General features: G+C 35.6%; 1 non-coding gene and 1 pseudogene across 1 annotated transcript; one reads left to right on the top strand and one right to left on the bottom strand.

Annotated features, from left to right (window-relative positions):
- LOC149170240 (putative pyridoxal 5'-phosphate synthase subunit PDX1) overlaps nucleotides 1–19,153 on the top strand; it is a 123,125-nt pseudogene extending 103,972 nt beyond the window's left edge.
- Nucleotides 485–558, bottom strand: TRNAI-AAU (transfer RNA isoleucine (anticodon AAU)). The gene has a single exon. It is a non-coding gene; the product is annotated as a tRNA-Ile (tRNA).
- Nucleotides 19,154–19,371: the final 218 nt, after the last annotated feature.

Here is a 19,371-nt window from a genome sequence, read left to right on the forward strand (position 1 = left end):
AATAAATATATATATTAAAAGATACATCTTCACCACCAAAGAAACGAAAGAAAGTTGTAAGTATCACTCATAACAATAGTTTTGACATTACATTTTAAAAAAAGTTTAATTATTATAATAACCATTTAAAATATATATATATATATATATATATTATTTACATATAATTATTCACTTAATTAATTATAATAATCACGTTAAAATTGTAAAAAGTCCATCCAAAACGGAATTAGAGCCGAACAGTTTCATTATCCAAGCCATCAATCACGTTAAAATTGTAAAAAGTCCATCCAAAACGGAATCAGAGCCGAACAATTTCATTATCCAAGCCATCAATCACGTTAAAATTGTAAAAAAGTCCATCCAAAATGGAATCAGAGCCGAACAATTTCATTATCCAAGCCATCGCTGTTTGCTTGTTCAGCAACGGAGATACAGTAGCCCTTGAAAATCCACGGTAGAAACAATTACAAATATTCTCATTTGGCCTATGCAGGTTTCGAACCTGCGACCTTCGCGTTATTAGCACGACGCTCTAACCAACTGAGCTAATAGGCCAGTTGGTGCTAATTCTCATTCTTTACGTTCATTTTTTATTATTTTACTACCTTCTCATAGTGCCGCAACGGATTTATTCTTTGTAATTGCCCTTTTTTTAAGGAATTTTACAGTTTGCAATTTTGTTTCGATGGGATATTATTTATATATATTTTTTGAATTTATCATAATTCAATGGTCAAACCATTAATAAAAATAATTATCATTATTTATTTTTTATAAATATAGACGGATGCATTATCATTATTAAAAAAACCATTCTATTTAAAATGCCTGATTAATGATCCATAAATAAAAGACTTTCACTACTACCCGAGCCATTAACCTATTTTCTTTTGTCTAAAAAAATACTAAATCTTAACCTTAAAGACCGTTACCGTACCATTAATACATATTACGTTACATATTTTTAGGAATTTGTTTTCATAAAATGCACTTAACTTTGTATCTGGATGTGTCTATTTAAATTTAAAAGTGAACCGGACATGATCATTGCAAGTAAATTACAAAATAAATATAACGAGGACATGTAAAGAAATGCAGCAACGCAAGAATTTTATAAAAAAGAAGATTGAGTCATAAGCAAACTTTGATTACCAACTTTCAATTACACAGAGTTAGGTTTTGGGAGCATGAAGATACATTGTTTCCCAGTTGTGATTTAATGTTGGAATTATCATCTTAAAGAGTTGATGGCAACTAAAGAGTAGGTAACATCACGGAAATTACAATCATAATGTATTATATGTGAAGTTTTCTTGTTTTGAAGTTATGACATATTCTCATTTTTTATTATTAATTGAATTTAGTCGAAGAAAATGTTTGAAGTATATCATTTTTAACTATCTCGGGGATAAATTTAACTTGTGGTGGAGGTCATGGTGGGTCATGATGGCTGGCCTATTTCTTCCATTCTTAATTATATGCATAAATAAATCATCCATTTTAATTCATGATTGTATATAATGTTGGATTTTGATTTTTGCTTCGTAATTTGATTTATAGTTAAAAAATGCTCCCTTAGGTTATTTACTAGAGTTCCCTTTGGTTAGGTGTAAATTGTCACTTCATTTTTTGTGATTACTAAATACAGATATTACCATAAAAATTAATATAAAAGTATTTGTATTTTTTTCAAATTAGGATTTTGAGGAGATAGAAAATGAAGTGTCAACTCATAATATTTGTAATTAATATAGATTTATTTTAACTCTATATTTACTTGAATCTATCAAGCACTTAAAGACATCAAAATTTTCAAAATGTTTGCACTTTGAGAAATTCTATTCTTTTTGGTGCTTAGTAAATTTGAAGTTAATATAAATCTATGTTGATTTTTACCAATATTATTTATATTTACATAAATTTCACATCTTTATATATAGAAATATCTTAATTTTTAATTTTATTAAAACCCTAGTGTATATATGCATTTGAAAATTTCTTTAACATGTTATATGATTTTTTAATGTGATGTGAATAACAATGATTATATATATATATATATGTATATGTTAATGTTAGTTTCTATAGCAGCAGATGTGTTCTACCACGAAATTTGGGGGAAAAGCTAGAATACATGAGATCTCCAAAACCTAGAAATTATTTCTAGAAATTCCACACAGAAATGACTTAATTAGATTATTAAACAATTTTTTAATGTTTACTAAGTCTAAACTTAGGAAAAATGGTTAATTAATTAGAATTAATTAATTCAAGATGAAAATTCTCTAGAAACTCACATGAATCGATCCAGAAATGATATGAGCCATCGATTAAAATTTAATCTTGGTCGTTGGAGTCCCAACATGAAGATATCAGAAGGGATTGATGCGGTGATGAAAAGCACACTAGAGTCACTTGGAGAATTTGATTTTCAAGAGTAGCAGCAGTCAGTTGCCAGAGAGATCAAACTTCAGTGAGGAAGAAGAGATAACGAGGGGTAGAGACAATGATTCGAAGGAAGTTTTCTACATCCGGAGAGGCAACGACAAGGATGCAAAGTTATTCCTAGTGAGGTAGCGCAGGCGACTGCGTAGTTGCTTCAGAAGAGAAATTTGATATGGCTGGAGGAAAAATCGATTCAGCTTCTAGAGGCCAGGAAAGTATTCCAGAAGGCCAAAGAATTAGTTTCCTCGATAGAGATAGGAAGAATGACTTCATCAGAGGTAGTTGTGAGATTAGACATCTAAGGGTCTACGCAAGCACTGTGTAGAGGCTAGCGTAGAGGGTCCAAGAGGACGAATTTTTTGAAGGAAAGTTGTGTCGGGGTTGCTTGTGGAAGAATCAAAATTCCCTTAAATAACTTTGGCCAAATTTTCTTGCTATTGGATTTCTAGTTGGGCATGCATACATTTTACTTAGATTTCACTGCTGCATAATAATTAAAACCCTCACTGTTGCATTGGTTTTGCCAAGTTAGGTTTTTTCGGGGATATTTGTCCAAAAATAATAGTGTCATTTTTATTCTGTGTGTGCTAGTATTTTCCCAATTTCTAGCACTATTTTTCTTCTGCAATTTATTTATGAAGATTACAAAGTGATTTATTTTATATTTTCGTAGCAGATAAATTATTAAATTAATTAACAATTAGAAAAATGAATTTCAATTTTTGTATTAGGATTTCAATTTTGAATTTTTCACATGGTATCGGAGCATGAGTGATTAGCCGGGAAGCTTAGAAGCGAAGGAGAAAATTTCTCTGCTTAGAGGGAGCAGCAAGCTAAAATTTTCGGAGGTAGTGCAGTACCCAGACATGCAGGTTGAATTGCTAGGGAAAAAAATGATTTTCAGTTGTAGGGTTGCAGAGAAGTCGAGTTAATCGAGTTAGTGATTCCAACAGTTAGAGGGAGCATCTACAACTCAAATTTTCACTGAGCATATTCCTTGACTGGACGCGGAGGGTTTTGCTATAGTTGTAGAAGAAGAATCTGTGTCGAGTGGAAGGGAAAAGCACACACAACAGAGGGAAAATTTCTCTCGGGGAACTTGGAGTATCAGAATTTCTATTTTTCGAGACAGATTGGTAGTAGCAGCTAGCAAATCTATGCATTGCAGAAGGGAGTGAAAGTAACAAAGAAACAACCAAGTAGAGGGAAAGAGGGAGTTTTCAACAGATCAGAAAATGGTCATAGCAAGACTTAGATATTAGGATAGGTTGGATAGAGCTTCCAACTATGTCATCTGGAAGGCTAGGATGTCCTTCCTTCTAGATAAATGTGACTTGAAATCCTACATAGATAATGTGGTGGAAATTCCCCAAGATGTAGACCAGCTTAAGGAATACATGAAGGAAATGGTGAAGGTGAAGCGATTGATCCTAGATGGAGTCCGGGATCATATAGTCTCACATATAGTGGCCAAGGGAACAACTAAGAGATGTGGGATGTTATCTCCATGCTATACCAGGGTACCTCTCAGCAGCAAAAGATGTTCCTGGAAGAAAATATATGATGCATCACGATGTAGAAGGGGGGAGGCATAGATCCCTTCCTCACCAGGATTCAAGAGGTTCAAGACCAGCTTGTAGTTGTTGGGGAAACACCTTAACCTTTAGAGCTAGTATGGTTGGCACTTGATAGTGTCTCTAAGGATTGGAAATTCTTCGTCCAAAGTATTGGGCAGAGACACACTACCAAGATGGGATATAATGTGGGTTGACTTGTAGCAAGAGGAATTAAGGCGAGCTTTGCTAAAGAGCTCCATCAGTGGCAGTAGTAGAAGTAGATTGAAGGGTGTGAAGGAGGAGGAGAATGTGGCCCTCACATCAAAGGGTGCCAGTCAGGGGTAGGGGGAGAAGAAGAAGAAGAAGAAGAAGAAGAAGGACCTATCTAAGGTCAAGTGCTTCAGGTGTTGCGAGTTTGGCCACTAAGTACCCAATGTCCTCTAAAAAAGAAGGAGAAGCAGGAGAAGCAGGACTAGATAGCAGCGCACACTGAGATAGATAGTTGTCCTCTAGGTTGGAGGAATACTTCACAATGATGGTAGTTATACCTCTAGGAGTGAGGTGGGGTGACTTAGAGTTTTAGCCCCAGAGCGCTACAATGATTGGTCAGAACATTGAGGATTCCACCTCATGGATCATTACCTTGCTACGGGGGCCCATAATATTCAGTAGCATGATGGATCAATGAAAATTAATGCAGTCAGTTCTGAAGTGACAGTTTCATACTAGTAGAAGTCAGATGTTGAGGAGCGTAGTGCAGTGTTAACAACAAAGAAGGTGGCTCAGTGCAGATTTGGCAGCAATGCGGAGTCTTCAGTGACAGTGTAGATGCTAAAAACAATCAGAGATTTGGGAGACAAATGCATCATACTAAACATGAATGATTTAGTATTTTGGATGCTTCTCAGTTGTATCAGTTGCAGTTGCAACAAAAATAGATGAGAGGTAGTTGCATTGCAGATGTAGAGTTGGAAGCAATATTGCAATATCAATAACAACAAAAGATGCAGTATCCAAGTTGCACAATGGTTGGTGGGAAGTATATCCATACATTAGTAGCATGACAAGAGGCGATACAGAGACAGGGTGTTGTGGCAAGATATGCACCACTATAGAGAACACAGTCCTCACTAAGAGGGAGTGTTAGTTTTTGTAGCATCGGATGTGTTCTAGCCACAAAATTTGGTGGATAGGCTAGAATACATGTGATCTCCAAGACCTAGAAATCGTTTATGGAAATTCCACCTATAGATGAATTGATTATATTATTAACCAATTTTTTAATGTTTCCTAAGTCCAAACTTAGGAAAACTTGTTAATTAATCATAATTATTGAATTGAGGCTTTTGTGATCCATATCAAGTTTATGAGAAAAATTCTTTCGATGTAAATCACATGATAATACATTTGTTGACGTGTTTCGAACCAATGAGTGTGGTTCATCATTAGGACAAGTTGAAGAATCAGATCATGGCTACAAATTAAGTAGGGAGAGCAGATCTTCCAACGGCTATATTAGATCATACTGGAAAAAATGGCTAAAATTGACCAAGAAACGACTAGATTTGACTATTCAAATTGTTTAATTATAATAATATTATTATGCTAAAACAAATATTATTTTAATACCCAGATTTGAGTTAACAATACTACTAGGGAATATTTATAGTAAAATTGATAGAAATGTTAACATATAAAAATAGAGCTAGGGAAAATAAATGATGTAATCGAAAGGATTTGATATTAACTAAATTAGTAATAATTCATATTATATTATTATTATAATAATGTTATAGTATTTATTATTAATGGCATGTGTGACTAATTAATATAAATTTAATAGTAAGGTTATTTTATGGGTATAAGTATTAATAGATCTAGGGATATTAGTAATTGTAATTATTTAATATCAACAAAAATAATATTAATTATTGTTATATTATATATTCTATATTAGTCAAGAAATTGGAATATTATACTAATATTTAATATATATTATAAGTAATATTAACTAAAGTAACATTAGTTATTATTATATTCTTGTTGTAGTATTATTCTAATTATTAATGGTTAGGGTAACTAACAGTTTTAGGGAAATTAGTAATAGTAAGGATTTATTGTAATCTTATTATTAATACAATAGTGTTATAATAATAGTATTATTATTAAAGGTAACCAAATTTATCGGTAAAACAGTCTAATTTAGCTATTTAAATATCCTTATACTAGATAATTTAATCTATTTATATAGTTAGGAAAAGGACTATCTCTTAAAAATAAGAAATCAAGGGAGATTCCTAAGAGGATCAAAGGATTATGGCTAAAGAAAGCAGGTTAAATGATAACAGGCTATTAATACAGGGAGGGGAGGAAGGGGATGAAATGACTAGGAAAAGAGGGCCAGTATCCAACAACTACTGATCTTCCAACCATCATCTCTATTGAGATTGCTTAGCCTTCTTTCAATCTCAATGGCTTCCCTAAATTTTCGGTGATGAAATTGCACAACTTTAGCAATAACATTGGCCTCCTCAATACAAACATGATGTTTGGACTTCTCCGCATGCTTTGCTAGTGCGGAAGACTTGGTTCTCCTATGTTTTAGGTCAGCTGTGTGCTCATTAACCCTTTGATTAATAGAGCATCCAGTCTCACCAATATAGGGGGTCCCACAAGCACAAGGAATAATATAGAAACCCTTCATGTCCTCAGGGTTGATAGGATCCTTCACTGATCGGAGGGATTTATGAATGGTGTTAAGGGGTCTAAAGGTCGAGGGAACATTATGCTTCTTGAGAATCCTAGCAATCTTATCAGTGGTCCCTTGAAAAAAGGTAGATGGACCCCTGGGATTCGTTCTTTAGGTGTCTACTATAACCATTCTCAACAAAGACATTAAGGAGATGGGATTTCTCTTTCTCGAGGCTCTTTTCCTCGGAGATCCTTAGGGCACGAGTAGCGAGGGTGTTGAGAACGCCCAACTTTTAAGCCAGGAAATGATGGGAACTAGCATGAAGATATTGCTCCGTATGTGTTTTCTTTTGAAACACTTGGTAGGAGAGGGAACCGTCAATATTCCTTGAAATAAGAATATCAAGGAAAGGGAGGCTACCATCAACTTCCTGTTCCATGGTGAACTTAATGGCAGAGGATTGACTGTTGAGATGTTTGAAGAAGAGATCTAACTCCTCTTGGCCATGAGACTAGATGACATTAGTGTCATCTACAAATATTTTCCAAAGTTTAGGTAGGAGATGTACCAAGGCCAGAGCTTTGGATTCAAAATCTTCCATAAATAGATTAACAACAAAAGCGGAAAGGGGTGAGCCCATGGAAACACCACAGGTTTGTTCAAAGAACTCACCCTCAAAACTAAAAAAAGCGGAAGTGAGACAGATCTCAACTAATCGAGCAGTATGAGGATTCGTTAGGCAGTTGATCACCTCCATGGCCTCCTTTATAGGGATGCAAGTGTAAAGGGAGACTACATCAAAACTAACAAGAATGTCCCCAGTGTCAAGCTTTATGTCCTTGAGCTCCTCAACAAAGGATGCAAAGTCTTTGACGAAAGACTCTGTACGACCAACTAAGGGTTTAAGCTTAAAGGCAAGGAATTTAGCCAAAAGGTAGGTAGGACCACCAATGGTGTTGATAATGGGCCTTAGGGGAGCCCCCTCCTTATGAATCTTTGGAAGCCCATAGATCCTTGGAGTAATGGGATTGCTCTCAATGAGTTTATGGCAAAGGGAACTCACTGAGCTATTGAACTTGATGGCAGGAGCTACAGTCCTAGAAATCTTCTTAAGCAAGTTCTTGGGAAGCTTTTTATAACTCCCACTATTATAAAGATGATCTAGCATCTTCTTGCGGTAATACTCTTTGTTAAGAACGAAAACAACCCCTTCTTTGTCGGCTTTCTAGTTCTAGTTTAAGGATCTGAGGGCACCAAATTCTTCTTTGTTGAGGTTGCTCCGAGGGGGCTTTGCTTTTCTACGGACCACAACACAATCCTGTCTAATAGTGTCCTTAATATTATCAGGTAAACCTCTAATCCTGACTTCCACATCAGAAATAATGTCATCTACCGAGATCTTCTTAGGGGCCAGGGCAAAATTTAAACCCTTACCCAAAAGCTTAAAAACAGAAGGGAGAAAGGAAAAACTAGACAAATTGATAACTTTGTTATTACGAGAGGGAGGGTTAAGATTAATAATATTATTATTACAATTCTTATTATAACTAAACGTAAAATTAAAGTTTTTGTTAAATTTGTTTATATATTTTAAATTACTACAACTGTTAATAATCGATAACTTACTATTATTATGATCAAGTGATAAATTATTAATGTTAGTATTATTGTTATCATTAACGATAATTAAATTATTACTATTGTTGTTATTATTATTATTAATGGATATATTATTGTTTTTATTGTCAGTAATTAATACTACTTTTATTATTATTATTATTACATACAAAACTTAAACCACGATTATTAAGATCCTTATAGTTGTATAGGTTTGAGCCCTCACTGCCAAGGCAGATAGAGCTTACTATATTTGCGACAGGAACTAGGGATAGATTTGGCTTCGGCGAGATTGAGAGTTGGTTCACCGTTTGATCAGACAAACCAGCAAGAGATGAATCACAGTGGGATGAACGAGGACGCAGTGTCTTGCAGTGGAAACTAGCGCTGGAGTTAGGTAGACAGGTGTTATTCGGAGGCATATCACTTAGACATAATGAAGGAGAAATGCTATGTAACCCACTGCTTGGATCAGGTTGACTGGAATGGAGCAGACCATCGAGCTATGGTTCAGAGGAGCTCAACGTGATACAGACCCCTCGGCTGGGTTTGATAGAAGAAATACAGTCCAAGGAGGCCATGGAGGTGATCAACCACCTAACAGATCCCGATACCACTCGGTTAGTTGAGATCTGTCTCACTTCCACTTTTTTCAGTTTTGAGGGCGAGTTATTTGAACAGACCTGTGGTGTTGCCATGGGCTCACTCTTTCCCCTGTTGTTGCTAATCTTTTTATGGAAGATTTTGAATCCAAAGCTCTGGCCTTGACACGTCTCCTACCTAAACTTTGGAAAAGATTTGTAGATGACACCAATGTCATCTGGTATCATGGCCAAGAGGAGTTAGATCTCTTCTTCAAACATCTCAACAGTCAATCCTTCACCATTAAGTTCACAATGCAATAGGAAGTTGATGGTAGCCTCCCTTTCCTTGATATTCTTATTTCAAGGAATATTGATGGTTCCCTCTCCCACCAAGTGTTTTGGAAGAAAATACATACAGAGGAATATCTTCATGCTAGTTCCCATCATTTCACGGCTCAAAATTTGGGCATTCTCAACACCCTTGCTACTCGTGCCCTAAGGATCTCTGATGAAAAGAGCTTCAAGAAAGAGAAATCCCAACTCCTTAATGTCTTTGTTGAGAATGATTATAGTAGATTCCTTGGTCAGAAGGCTTTCCTTAAAGCTTCCAGAAATTCGATAGTTAAAAGAAAACCTAAAGAATGAATTCCAGGGGTCCATCTACCTTTTGTTCAAGGGACCACTGATAATATTGCTAGGATTCTCAAGAAGCATAATGTTCCCTCAAACTTTAGACCCCTTAACACCATTCGTAAATCCCTCCGATCAGTGAAGGATCCTATCGACCATAAGGACATGAAGGGTGTCTATATTATTCCTTTTTCCTGTGGGACCCCCTATATTGGTGAGACTGGATGCTCTATTAATCAAAGGGTTAATGAGCACGCAACTGACCTAAAACACATGAGAACCAAGTCTTCCACACTAGCAGAGCATGTGGAGAAGACCAAATGTCATGTTTGTATTGAGGAGGCCAATGTTATTGCTAAAGTTGCGTAGTTCCATCACCAAAAATTTAGGGAAGCCATTGAGATTGAAAGAAGGCCAAGAAATCTCAATAGAGATGATGGTTGGAAGATCAGTAGTTGCTGGATACTGGCCCTCTTTTCCTAGTTGTTTCTTCCCATTCCTCCCCTCCCTCTATTAATAACTTATTATCCTTTAACCTGATTTCCTTAGCCATAATCCTTTGATCCTCTTTAGGAATCTCCCTTGATTTCTTATTTTTAAGAGATAGTCCTTTTCCTAACTATATAAATAGATTAAATTATCTAGTATAAGTATATTTAAATAGCTAAATTAGATTGCTTTACCAATAAATTTGGTTACCTTTAATAATAATACTATTATTATAACACTATTATATTAATAATAAGATTACAATAAATCCTTACTATTACTAATTTTCCTAAAACTGTTAGTTACCCTAACCATTAATAATTAGAATAATACTACAAGAAGAATATAATAATAACTAATATTACTTATAATATATGTTAAATATTAGTATAAATATTCATGTTTCTTGACTAATCTAGTATATATAATATAACAATAATTAATATTATTTTTGTTAATATTAAATACTTACAATTACTAGTATCCCTAGATCTATTAATACTTATACCCATAAAATAACCTTACTATTAAATTTATATTAATTAGTTACACATGCCATTAATAATAAATACTATAACATTATTATAATAATAATATAATATGAATTATTATTAGTTTAGTTAATATCAAATCCTTTCGATTACTATCAGTTATTTTCCCTAGTTCTATTTTTATATGTTAACATTTCTATCAATTTTATTATAAATATTCCCTAGTAGTATTGTTAACTCAAATCTGGGTATTAAAATAATATTTGTTTTAGCATAATAATATTATTATAATTAAACAATTTGAATAGTCAAATCTAGCCATTTCTTGGTCAATTTTAGCCGTTTTTTTCCAGTATGATCTAATATAGCCGTTTTTCTAGCCATTGGAAGATCTGCTCTCCCTATTTAATTTGTAGCCATGATCTGATTCTTCAACTTGTCCTGACGATGAACCACACTCGTTGGTTTGAAATGCGTCGACAAATGTATTATCATGTGATTTACGCCGAGAAGCTTTTTCTCATAATCATAATTAATTAAGTCAATATGAGAATTCTATAGAAACTCACATAGATCGATCAAGAAATGATCTGAGCCATCGTTTAAAATTTGATCTTTGTCGTTGGATTCCAAATCAAAAGTTATAAGAAAGGATTGATTTGGTGATGGAGAACACACCAGTTGGAGAATTCAATTTTTGAGAGTAGCGACAGTTAGTTGCTGGAGAGTTCAAGCTTCAGTGAGGAAGCAAAGACATAGGGGCAAATATAGTGATCCAAAGGAATTTTTCCATATCCGTAGAGGTAGCAACAAGGAGGCTGAGTTATTCCCAGTGAGGCGGTGCAACGGACTACATAGTTACTTCAAAAGAACAATTCGATTTGGCTGGAGGAAAAAGGGATTCAGCTTCCAGAGGCTAGGAAAGTCTTTCAGACGGCTGGAGAATCAATTTCCTCAATAGAGACAGGCATATCAACTTCACTAGAGGCAGTTCTATGCTTAGACGTCTATTGTAGCGACTACAACAACACCTAAAATTTTGGGTCCCCCTCCACTCATTCAGCCCATTAGGATTTCAACTTATTACTCTCCTCACTACCCTTCCTATCAAACATTGTTGATGTGTACATTCACTTCACACATTGCATCCACACATTATTTTTTTATCTGAGATATAGACCTTATGATTGCATTAGTATTTGGAGGTTTGTTGCTTCAAGGAGCATTGATAGTTCCCCCATGACTTTGAAACCTATCCTCCTATAGTGTACATTGCAAATTAGTGGAGGCATTTGTGTGTGGATGAGCATGACTTTAATTTGGTTTTCCTTATGGTTGACCATATTAGGGTTCAAGAGAAACCCTAGGTTATCAAAATGAAGGTTCCCCTCATGATTTAACCTAATTCATATACCTCTAGGGGTGCATTCTCATTGACACTGCTTGGCATCATGGTAAGAATCATTGTATGTCATGTTCCCCTAAGTTCATGATTGGTTCCCCATCTCAACGTGTGCATTGGGGTTTGTAAGAGTGCCATCTTTCCCATAAATATATGAAGCCCCATATCGACATAATTAATAATCCAACCTTGCTTTGCATTAATCCTTGCCCTCCAAACGCATGGCCATGAGTATTTCCAGGAACTTTCTCTATGAGTGCATAATCACCTTAGGCATCATGAAATTTCAAAGTCAACTGCAATTAATAGATCCATGAAAGAACCTAAATTTTGAGTTGGTCTCCAAACTTAAGCATGCTTGACCAAAACAGTATGGTTTGTAACATATTGATTTGGATAATTCATTGTTTATGCTTCACAAGTGAATTATTTAATTTATTCATTTGTTTGCATGTCCTCACATGAAAATATCACTATTATGCACTAAACTATTTTCATCCCACCTCCCTTTCAGGAAATTAATTGAAGATGACATAGGTATAATTTGAACTATACAACAGTTGCATTTAGCAATCCCTTAACACGACACCACTAATATGCTCTAAAGATAGAGATTTAATGTTCCATATGAACCTCACATACTCTTCTAAGGAGTTTAAGAAAAAAAGTGAATAAGACACATTCTTTAATACACGACAATTATTTAATATATCGCATGGTGTATATTTAAAATGAATAAAGGGTTAATTATTTTGAGTTTAAGCCACCGTAATGCACTCAAAATACTTAAGGGAGGTTGGTTTTCCAAGAAGGATTTAATCGATGTGGTTAGCTACCATAAAGGCCACCATGCACCCTAAAGGGATGCATAAGGGCAACACATACCTAGGAATGGAGCACATAATCCACACATAGAGAAAGGAATATTTAAAGGAAAGGGCATGCCCATATGATGAATTTATGATCATGCCATCACACGAGAAACACATGATCGATCATTAACATGCATATCGAGGAGGCTACCCAAAGGCGTAGAAGCCACTGGTAATGGAAAACACATACGAGGTAGCACCAACACTTGTCATAGAAGTTATATTAGAAAGGTATGAGAAGGCGTTGTAGTGGTAACAAAATGTTATTACTTACGTATGAAAATCACCACATAACGACTGCGAAGTGAGCAATAGGGAAGGTTGCAATGGATAGTTATAAACTAATGTGCACATGGCCAAGGATGTGGTGGTTTTACCATAATTCATAGTTACAACAAGATTTAATTTACCATGAAATCTCAACAGGTTGCACTTTGATCCACACAATACGATGAAAGTGGATTTGTAAAGAATTCATACATGGCAGCATTATCGATAGTGCATGGTTGAAATGCAGGGAAGGAACACTTTCATTAAGGAAATTTTCTTTATATATGTTTACATATATTTCAACGAGGGTTGTGCAGATTTATCATAAGCTGACGACTCTGAAAATGGAATTACCTATTGGTGGCATTACCTATTGGCCAAGAAAATGGATGCAATACGGACTCACATATCTTGACGAAGTCTATTGCAAAAGATACCTTGAATATACATCAAAAGGCTCCAAATTTGTTAGAAATGGGACGCATAGGCCTGGTCGGAAAGGTCAAATCTCCGTGACACAAAGGTGCATGTAGTTGATGCTAACTAAGGGGAATTGTGTTGGAAAGGTAGAGGAAACAAAACAGAAATTCACACATAAAACAAGAGTTGCTACTCTTCTATTGATCACACAAAACATGATTATTACAATGAACTCGGTGAAGGGTATTTAACCTTTTCCAACTAGCTACTTGCCTAAAATATCTTGACATGCAACCACATGCAACCACACACTAAAAGTCATCTATCACTTAACTCAACTTGACTCAACACTCAAAAATTCAATCACTCAATCATTCAGTTAACTGACTCTTTATGTTTCGTCAACTACTCATGCGGGAGTAATTACAATTTCTAACACTCCCCCTTAATTACGACTGTATGACTCGACATGACTCAACATGACTTAACTATCACACAAACATGCCTGCTGGTCTATGTCTCAGCTAAGCTTACAATGACTCAAGAATTTTGCAATTTTTCATTTTCTTTTTCTCTGCTTCTAGATTCTATATCCTTGAAATTGTTTCATTCTTTGTTGAAATTTCTTGCTGTAGTCTTTATTCACTTGTTGCTACTGCAATTTTTCTTTGACTTGTATTGAACTTGTTCTAAAAAAAAATTAGATCATGTCTTCTACAACTTCCTCTTCAAATATTCGTTCAACCATGGACTGTTTCCACAACATTGCATCTTCAAATTGTCTTCTTTGCTTTGTTTCTTGTGCTTCATATTCTTGGCTTTCTTTCTGTCGTATTTCTTGATAGAAAAATCTTATCTCTTCTTGATTCCATTGTTGAAAAATGGTTTCAATGCATTCATCTTTGTCTTCAGAAACATCCATATCATTCTTTTCACTTTCATAATCAAGTATTGCTGCTTTTTTCCTGTAATCTGCACACTCAAGATCAATATTCACCATTTCATTCAATTGTTTTATTTTAGATGTTGCTTTAGGACTCACATCAATATGTTCTATTGGTTTCTGAATCCATTCTTCAATGAGCTTCAAATCTGCATCAAATTTATTAGCAACCTTGATTTCAACTTCTTTTCCCATGCTATTTTGAACACATGCATATTAAAAAACAATGTTAAAAATATCTTTATTATGATCTTCAGTGAGAGCTTCCTTCTCTACCTCTTCCTTCTTTTCAACTGCATGGAGGTTGTCGTCCACTGTTATGCTGTTAGTGGATATTCTCATAAAAAACTCTTCAATCACTTTATCCTGTTCTTTATCATTGGCTGCTACTAGATGACATACTACTTCATGAGTAGTTCCAACTGTTTCATATCTTGCTGCTACAGTGGCATCTTCAACCTTCAATGCTTCATCAAACATTGCGGTTACATATTTTCATAATCAATCCCTATTTCAAAAAATAAACCACACATATCATCAACATAATGATCATCCACACTATGGTGGGATATCTGAGCATGCATGTGCTCATTTTCAATTTTATTGACAATTTCAACTTCATCAAATCCATCAGATGCGGCTGGATTCACCAATTCACATACTACTTTGTAGTCATCATCCACATGTGTTTCGTCATAGTGGGATTCACCATCATCTGTATCATCCACATTACAGTGGAGTCCTTGAGAATTTATTTGCTCTTGCTCTGTTTCACACATAGAGGTTCCTGGTTCTCTCTCTGCAATCTTTGTTGCATCTTCTTCATCTATATGCATGCTTGCATGACGGGTTTCAATTTTATGGTTTTGACAACCATCATCCACTTTTGAGTGGGATTCCCCAAGCTCTGTTTTCCTCTAAATGTCTTTCTCATCTACTCTCAGATTTGCAGCTGACTTCTTTGCTTGTGACATAACCTGATGTTGCATGTCACTCTCCCTTGTAACAAAATCTGCTTCCAAGAGCTTCCATGCTTCCTTGGATGTTGTAACTTTTTCTACCTTGCAAAAACACTTCTCATCCAATGTCTATTTTATAAAATTCAATGCTAAAGCAGCACATACTTCATCATATGGATTATTAGACTCGTACTCAATTAACTCTTTAGATCGAAGAAAAGTTAACATATTTATAACCTAATAATCAAAATATTTACCTGTAAACATAGGAGGTGGTAGCAGATCAAAGCTACACCAATCACCCTCGATTACTTCTTTGTCTTCTGCTAGACTTCTCAGTTCCTCGGATGTGGCCTGAGCCTCTCTAACCATGGCAACAATATTTTCCTCTTCTTTTCAATTCCTTTTCTTAGATTTCTTCAGTCACACCTTGTGACCCATGACTGTTGTCATTCCTTTTCTTATAACTGCTTTGTTGATTGCATGAGGCTGTTTTCCATATTGCACCCAAAAAAGATATAATTTTCAATATGTGCCCCCGTAAGGCCCAATCTTCACCAAAAGACTTATCATGCTTGACAAAACACCAAATATTGACAGACTTTACAAAGCCCTAAATTCTCTTGCCAAAATTAACTTTGTAAAAATTTCTTAATCCCAAATTTTATATGTTTATTTTTAATTAAAAAAGAATGAACTTAAAAAAAAAAATAGTTTTCCAAAACCCTTTTAAAAATACCCCTTTTGAAAACTTTAATGAAAATCCTTTTCAACATAACCTTTTGAATGACATTTGTCAAAATCTTTGTAAAAAATTATGTAATCCCTTTACTTTTATTTAATAGGCCTACAATAAAACTTTTCTAATATGATTGACAAGTAAGTTTCATACCAAACCTTTTGAATGACTTGGTGCTCAATCAAATCACACTGTTTAAAATGACCTTGCCCACTTGACCGATGGAATGTCTTGACTTTCTCGGGCCCACACACCTTTCGATAGGTAGTTTAGGTTATTCCCTCACAGGCTAGGGAAAGAGGAGTTATGATTGACACAATATGCTAGTTTTCTCTGAGCTATGCCTTGACTCTCTCCACGACAACTTCTTCGGGCGGTTCTACAAGCTATTTCCCATTCACACATAGCAGCGGAAAGTACTTTTGACTTTCGGCCGTGAGAGTAGCTCTGCAAACTCTTTTGATTTTTTAACATTGTGTGCCTTCCATGATAACAGAGAGCATGTTAAAGATATAACACCCCTACTTAGTTCACAGTTGCGGCTACTTCTCCAAATCAGGTGGGTTTTAAAACTTGGAAAAATATTTTCACCATATAAATCTTCGCTTTTATGAAGTATATAATGGTTGTTAATCCGTTTTTGTATCTCTTTGTAACCTAGCTCTAATACCAATTTCTTGGAAAGGCAGAGGAAACAAAACAAAAATTCACACATAAAACATGAGCTGCTTCTCTTCTATTGATCACACAAAACATGATTATTACAATGAACCCGGTGAAGGGTATTTAACCTTTTCCAACTAGCTACTTTCCTAAAATATCTTGACATGCAACCACACACTAAAATTCATCTATCACTTAACTCAACTTGACTCAACACTCAAACACTCAATCACTCAATCACTCAGCTAACTGACTCTCTATGTTTAGTCAACTACTCATGTGGGAGTAATTAAAATTTCTAACAAATTGTAGGAGGGAACATCAGGTACTTGGGGCATCTAGGGCACCCAGGAATGGCATTTGAAGCTACCTCAAAGGTACAACTCACCTTTGCTTGTATTCTAAAGTAAAGACTGCATTGTTAGTCCATGCTAGAAATTAAGATGAAGGAGAATATCGGTGTCTCCATTTTCACTCTCCTCAAGTCACATCCCTCATTTACAATCTCTCTCTCCAAGTCACGAATTCACAAGGGAGAGCCTCAAGCAAGAAACAAAGAAGTGTGACTCTCACTAAAGTGTGACTATGTGACTTAGATTTGAGAGGCCATGTTCTCCACAGGTCAAATTTTTTGTGTGCCAAATGTATGGTTAAATCATCCAAAAGTTGCAAAAGTCGCAAGTTAGAGATTCAACATACAACTTGGATGTGTGACCCACAAAATAATGCGACTATGTGACCCAATACAAGTGACATATGCAAGTCACATTTTCAGTTTGCAACTCTCCCCAAACAATGTTTCCAATTGGTAGCCCACACCAATTTGCTTTTCTTGTATCACTAGAAATCACTTTTATAATGGGACCAAAATTTCCCTCTTGATTGGTTTGTGAATCAAATGATGCAGGTCAAAAAATACCTCACTATAGATGGGAACCATTTTTCATGCTCACTAATCACACTCCCTCACCTTCCATTATATGTATTCGACTAGCGAATTGGATTGGGCTTCGTCCTTGGTGAACCAAAAATAAGAAAGAACTGGAAAATTATGATCAATGATGTGACTTTGGAGTGCCATTACCCACAAGTCACAGGTCGCATACCATATGGGTCTCAAAAATGCAACTTACACCCATAACCAATCTCGCGACTCGAGAAAGGGCTTATGGAGCCATAAATCGCACTTGCAGATTCCACTTGGTCTGCCGGCCTGAGAGGATTGGTATTGGATGGTGGTGTGTATTACTTGAATGCTAGCCTCACAAAAGTTAAAATCATTGTGCTGTAAGGCTATTCAGTCTAGGAGTTTCCTTCATTCAAAGAAGTTTGAGATTTGTTTTCTCTTCCTCATACTCTGTAATAGAGGAGAGTAAGGAGAAGTTGTAAGTATAGTTGCTTGGAAGTTATTATTGCATGTTTGAGGTTTGAGATTTATTTGGAGTTGAAAGTGGAAAGTGATCTAGTTGTCACCGTCTATGGCAATGGTGTAATAACCGATCCAAAAAAATCTTCATATGCATTCAAGGTTGGTCTGGCCCAAATTCTTAGAGGGGGGGTTATCATGGATTTTGTCAATGCTTAACAAGCTAAAATAGCTAAAGAAGTTGGGGCTCATGTTGTGATGGCATTGGAGCAGGTGCCTGCTGATATTAGATCTCAAGGAGTAGTGGCTCAGATGAGTGATCCTGGTATCAAGGAAATCAAGCATGTTGTGACCATCCCTGTCATGGCCTATGCTAGAACATGTCATTTTGTTGAATCCCAAATTATAGAGGCCATCAGTATTGATTACATTGATGAGAGTGAAGTGCTTATTGTTGTAAATGACATGTACCATATCAACAAACAAATTTTTTGCATACCTTTTGCCTATGGTTTCCAGAACCTTGGTGAGGCCCTGAGAAGGATTTCTGAAGGAGCTCCTATGATCAGCACCAAAGGAGAAGTTGGTACCGATAATGTTATTGAAGAAGTAAGACATGTAAGGTTTATTTTTGGGTGATATACGTAAGCTTCAGAGCTTGGATGATGATGGATATTTTACCTTTGGTAAATAAATTGTTGCTCCCTATGAGCTTGTGAGGAAAACCAAATAGTTGGGAAGGATGCTTGTTGTGAATTTCATAGCAAGAAGTGTTGCTACACCTGTTGATGATACCTTGATGATGTAGCTAGGTTGTGATGGAATGTTTGTAGGTTCAGGCAGGTTCAAAAGTGGCAATCCACCTCGCCGAGCTTGAGAAATTATACAGGCTGTAACTCACTATAATGACTCCCATGTTCTGAATGAGGTTATTTGTGATTTAGGAGAAGCCATGGTCAGAATCAATTTGAATGAGGAAAAAGTGGAGCGATATGTAGAGAGATCAGAGTAAAGTCATGGAGAATAGTTAAAGATGATGTTTAGAGTAGAATCTTGGTTTCTGAGGGAACTTTTTATATGAATGATTTATTGTTGAGGATTGATGGACATCCAAATTCATATAGATATCATTATCCATTTGCAAACAACATTCACACAAAGGTTGAGAGTGGTTGGTTACACCAGTGTCTGCCTTGGCCCATTGACTCCTGGGGTGAGATTCTTCTTGAG

Source organism: Pinus tabuliformis, chromosome 4_2, assembly GCF_031772625.1.
Source record: "Pinus tabuliformis cultivar Carrire ecotype Pingquan chromosome 4_2, CPIR1, whole genome shotgun sequence".
NCBI lineage: Eukaryota > Viridiplantae > Streptophyta > Pinopsida > Pinales > Pinaceae > Pinus > Pinus tabuliformis.